Raw genomic sequence first — 6095 nt, forward strand, 5'->3', positions numbered from 1 at the left:
GATTATAAGCAAGGTCTCCATCTGTTTGGATTAGTCTACTGAGGAAATTCGTGAGTCTGACTCAATGCTGACCCTACACCAGGAACTACAGCTGTGTAGTATTCATAGCTTCAAATTCACCTCCAAATCATTTCTGCTTCCTTCTAAATGATACGCTAGTGTTGGATATTGGAATGGAAATACCTCGAGCTGACTCTCCCTCCTCTCTCCTCTCTCCCCCCCCTCCCTCTCTCCTCCCCCTCCTCTCTCTCTCTCTCCCCCTCCCTCTCTCTCCCCCCCTCTCCCCCCCTCTCTCTCTCTCCCTCCCCCCCTCTCTCTCCTCCCTCTCTCTCCTCCCCCCCTCTCTCTCTCCCCCCCTCTCTCCTCCCCCCTCTCTCCTCCCCCTCTCACCCTCTCTGTGTGGAGGGCCTAGTGATCCTCGGGCCCGGGCATGGGGAAGGGACGTGCAAAGGCCTCCACTTTCGGTTCTTCAGCTGCCATGCGAGACCGTCTCTGGATCCTCCAACAAGAAGTTCTTAAAGCTGCAAGTTTCCTGGAGAAGAAGACAGTAGAGCAGATGTTTTCAGCGTTTGTTTCACTTCCTGTATTTTCACACCAATGGCTTACGTTTTCGACTGAGTCCTCTGTTAGACATCTCCATCTCTTTGTTAGCTAATGAACTGGCACTTCTTCAGATCGTTACAGGAGATGGAGGAACTGTGACAAGAAAAAGACCCTGACTTTAGATTTAAAACAAAGTTTCGGCATCATGGCCTCCATCAGAAAGTACAAACACATATTCTCTTCCCAAATGGCACCAGGGCTAATAAGGCTCCGGTCTAAAGTGGTGTGTAATGAAGGTAATAGCTTGGCTTTTGGGACGCAGAAAAAAGGCAAGACCGAGGAGACAGATTAGGTGAACTGATGAGTACGCACAGCTGGTGAAGAAGAGGAACTCACCAGTCTTCTTCTTGACGTCCAGGGCGATCTTAAAGCCTTCATCCCATGAACTCCACCACCTGGACAAAGTCTGTCTCCTTGAACTGTCTGGAGGTCAGCGCCGGGGCACCTGGGAGTCAGGAATGGGAGGAGAGTGTCAGTGATAACCAGGGACACAGAAAGCTCAGGTGTTATATGCATGGTAATTCAAGGTTAATGTAGGATAGATTTGATTATAATAATAAAATGTGGCGTTACAGGGATTGATTCTTGCATCTCTTTTTTTGCCTCCTGACAAACATCAAAACAGCACCTGGTTATTTTAGTAGTGATGAAAAAATAAAATAAACTAAATTAATAGTTCAAAACATTAAAATCATTTTTTTTTCTGGACACAATGTATATAAAAACAGAGCATACATACAATGCAGCCATTATATTCTGAATGGCAACACGGGTTCCATACGCGGCCAAACACGGGTTCCATACGCGGCAGCACGGGGTTCCATACGCGGCAACACGGGTTCCATACGCGGCAACACGGGGTTCCATACGCGGCAACACGGGGTTCCATACGCGGCACACGGGGTTCCATATACGCGGCAACACAGGGTTCCATACGCGGCAACACGAAGTTCCATGCGCGGCAACACAGGGTTCCGGCCTATACATCACATACTCACTCAGGTATTATATTCTGGGCCATGGGGTCCAATCAGTGACACCCACCTAGCCGGAGGCCCCCCAGGCGCCAGGGCACTCTTGTCCCCGGGACAGGTGTTCTTGTTGGCTGTGATGACACCAGCTCCAAAACTCTCTGCTCTGGCTCCATCAATGCCCTTAGCCTCAGGTCCACCAGCACCAGGTGGTCTCCGTCCCCCTGAGGAGGAAACAAATCCAGTTATGAAGCATACCATTTCTTTGTTTAAGTGACGAGATCGCTCCCGAGAGAAAACACATAGTTGTACCCTGACACCAGCGTGTATCCTTTGCTCAGTAGGGCCTCAGCCATGGCCTTGGAGTTACGTATCACCTGGCCAATGTACTCTCTGAACATCGGCGTCTGGGCCTAGACAAAGCAACTAAACAAAAGAGGGAAAAGTGTGAGTCAGTTCCCACTTTAGGAGTGAAGAATGGGACACAGTCACAGTGTGGACTTATGATTCACAGAGAGACAGAGAGACAGAGAGCGAGAAGATGAGGTACCTGTTTGAGAGCGACAGCCACCCCGGCGATGGCGTGGTTGTGGGGTCCCCCCTGAAGAGAGGGGAACACAGCGGGTTGACCCGTCCTCCAGGTCATATTGGATCTCCTCCCCTTCTTGTCCACAGAACGCACGCCCTTACGGTAGAAGATCAGACTGGCCCTGGAGGGGAGTCAGACAGGTCAGTCTGGAGTCTAGGTTAACCCATCTGCAACTCAACACCTTCGAGGACAAACAGACTGTTGCTAAATAAGTGCCCAGTGTGGACAACTGGAGGATTAGAGCCCTTTCTTTTTTTGTTCACAAACATGTTGCTGCTCTACTTTAATCCATCAGGTAAACTACTATGTACAATAACGTTCAGATTAGCTTCTAACAAATGTCCTTTCCACCAATCCCACCCTCACAAGCCTGTACCTGGCTCCCGGAGGGACTTGCGTGTTGTGGAGGTGACCATGTCAGCATACTGGAATGGGGGGACAGCCCGGGCCACCAGACCACTGATGTGGGCCATGTCAGCCAGCAGGTAGGCTTTCACCCTCCGTACAATAACTGGATGGGGAAAACAGAACGTTTTAAAGTATGTGAACTTTTCGGAAATTGATAATGCCTTAAAAATGCCAGGAAGTCTCTCATTTTGGCTTCTCATCTAGTATAATTCACGACACACTATTGAAGAAGAGAATGGTCTTTTCACACGTGTGTGACAACAGTTGATAATCAGAATAGGGGTCGGGCTCTACTAAAACAAACAAATGCGGTGAACAAGTGAGACTGCGCATTATAGAATGCCATGTCAGTCTGGATAAGTAGTATGTTGATATTTGTTGCTCACTGCATATTTTTATTACTAAAAACAGTACATAGTACTATTTGTACACAGTACGTAGCTTTATTATGTAGAAGTCAAGACAGATTTCGGACACTGGCCCCTGCCCCCTACGGGCCGTTCTTCCCCCTAGCAGGGGCCGTTCTGGGCCCTGCCCCCGAGCAGGGGCCGTTCTCTGTAGCCACAGAGAGGTAGGTCGTCACAGAGAGGGAGAAAGAGTCTGTACCTTCTTGATGCGAGCGTAGTCAATGAGGCGAGAGTAGGCGCTGGTGCCTGCAATGATCAACTTGGGCCGGAAGAGACGGGCAGTCATCTCCAGCTGGTCATAGTCAATGAGCCCTGTGGCAGGCTGGAGAAAGGGAGAGGGAATGTACGAGAGAGGGATAGAGAGAAAGCAAGAGGAGAGAGAGAGAGAGGGATAGAGAGAATGTACGAGATAGGGAGCGAGAGAGAGGGGGATAGAGAGAGGGATAGCGAGAAAGCAAGAGGAGAGGGAGAGCGAGAGGGATAGAGAGAATGTACGAGAGAGAGAGAGAGAGGGATAGAGAGAAAGCAAGAGGAGAGGGAGAGAGAGGGATAGAGAGAATGTACGAGAGAGGGATAGAGAGAATGTACGAGAGAGGGATGAGAGAGGGATAGAGAGAATGTACGAGAGAGAGAGAGAGAGGGATAGAGAGAGGGATAGAGAGAAAGCAAGAGGAGAGGGAGAGAGAGAGGGATAGAGAGAGAGAGAGAGAGAGAGAGAGACACACACCTGTTAAGAGGAGACTGATGCATCACATAAACAACAGTGAGAAATATGAATAACACAGGAAGTCCTATACAGGATATGTTTCTCCATATGTTACGTTTCACCATGTGTCCATTCAATAGTTTTTCTTTCTATCTCTCAACACCAAAGCTTTACAACGAAGTGTCGGTCAGCTAGATATCTTATAACTAATAAGTTAACGTGTAAAAAGGTGCTAAAAGCTCTGCAGTTGAGCATTTGGTTTGCTAATTTAGTAGCTAGTTAGCCATCTTGCTACATGGTTAGCTTCTTCCAAAAAAATCAAGCTTAGTTTGCTAACAGCAGAGATTCCTCTCCTGGATCAACAGCCTTGCTGGCTACTATTTGTTTTGTGCGTGCAACAAACGTAACATTTTTAGTTACTCATATAAGCTCAGGCCAGAAACCATACCAGAATGTTCACAATGTGCTCGTTAGCATTTAGTTAGCATTCTGTATGGTATTTTACATGTACTTGTCAGCATTGCTAATGTTCAGATTACAGAGTATCAGTGAGGTTTGAAAACAGCGCTCCGTGTGTTCAGTGCCGGTATTACTGAATAACCCTGTATGGCACAAGGTTGATATGAAGCTATGACAATCAGGATACCGCCCAAGCCTACACCATAGCATTGCGCACATGACCACAACACACACGGCTAGAGAAACACACACACACAGGCAGTCAATTTAGGAACTAAATTTACAATTCAATAATGGAAAACACACACGACTACTGGAGGACTATACTGATCACCTGAACCCTACACAGGCAAACAGAGATCAAGAAAATGACAGAAATGGATAAACCAATAAGGACTCAAGGAGATACTAGAACCAATGACATCACTGGCCAATATCGACCAGTAACAGAGACCACTAACCATATATAGTAGGATAGATAAGAACTTGTCTATTGCATTCTAATCCATTCCATTCCCATTGCATTAGTGACGAGTAGCATTTATAGTAGTATTAGCTACTGCCACTACAGATGAGGAGGGTAAGGACAAGAATGTTCCCCACTAGGAGACAAGTGAGGGTGGCAAGTTGTTTCCATCAGAGGGACACTGGACCGGGTTCAACGGTTACATTAAAAGCTCCGAACCGGTCTTTCCTCGACTCCTCCTTCTCAAACCGTATTGGAGGAGAAAAAAAATCGAAAGTCCCTCCCCTTAGACCTTCTCCTCCAACGGGTTTTGAGAAGGAGACGAGGAGAGAGGGACCGGGAAGGAGTGGAGTGTGGCTCTGCTTACATTGAGCTTGTAGGGCATGGACTCAAAATAGATGGAGGTAGCAGATATCCTCTTGGTGTCAGACATGTAACCATGGGTCAGACTGCAGAAGGACAACAACAACAACATGTGTTATTCAATATACATTCAGGACATTTAGCAGACGCTCTAATCTACAGTGATTTAGTCAGTCTGCTTGGTATGAATACTGTGTAGCACCATTATTGTAAGTTACTTACAATAAACATAATATATTTAATATTAGGGTGCCCACTATGACAGTAAAGAAAAGGTAGAGTGAACGTAGAGAGGAAAGTAGAGAGCTGGTAGTCCGTGAATTGGTGAGGGGGAAAAAAAAAATCAACATAGAGGCCGACCACAAGAGGCAGAGAGGTATAGAGGAGGCAGTGGCAGAGTGAGGCAGAGAACGGAATAGACAGAGACCGAGGCAGAGAACGGAATAGACTGAGACCGAGGCAGAGAACGGAATAGACAGAGACCGAGGCAGAGAACGGAATAGACAGAGACTGAGGCAGAGAACGGAATAGACAGAGACAGAGAACAGAATAGACAGAGACAGAGAACGGAATAGACAGAGACTGAGGCAGACGGCTACATACTGTCCACCGTCAGGCAGGTCCAGGCCCATGATGCGGTCGTGAGGGTTGAGGACGGCGGTGTAGGCAGCGAAGTTGGCGGGAGAGCCAGAGTAGGGCTGGACGTTCACCCCCCACAGGGCAGGGTCCAGGTCAAAGGCCTCCAGGGCTCTCTTCTGGCACAACAACTCTATCTGGTCGACCACCTCAGCTCCACCGTAGTACCTAGAGGAGAGGAGAGGGTTAACACCATCTACTAAACCACCATAGTACCTAGAGGAGAGGAGAGGGTTAACACCATCTACTAAACCACCATAGTACCTAGAGGAGAGGAGAGGGTTAACACCATCTACTAAACCACCATAGTACCTAGAGGAGAGGAGAGGGTTAACACCATCTACTAAACCACCATAGTACCTAGAGGAGAGGAGAGGGTTAACACCATCTACTAAACCACCATAGTACCTAGAGGAGGGAGAGGGTTAACACCATCTACTAAACCACCATAGTACCTAGAGGAGAGGAGAGGTTAACACCATCTACT

The 6095-nt window shown here is 47.7% G+C and overlaps 1 pseudogene; it reads right to left on the minus strand.

Annotated features, from left to right (window-relative positions):
- Nucleotides 1-408: 408 nt before the first annotated feature.
- Nucleotides 409-5749, minus strand: LOC135536518 (serine hydroxymethyltransferase, mitochondrial-like; annotated as a pseudogene).
- Between the last annotated feature and the right edge of the window lie 346 nt (nucleotides 5750-6095).

This window comes from Oncorhynchus masou, unplaced genomic scaffold, assembly GCF_036934945.1.
Source record: "Oncorhynchus masou masou isolate Uvic2021 unplaced genomic scaffold, UVic_Omas_1.1 unplaced_scaffold_6273, whole genome shotgun sequence".
NCBI lineage: Eukaryota > Metazoa > Chordata > Actinopteri > Salmoniformes > Salmonidae > Oncorhynchus > Oncorhynchus masou.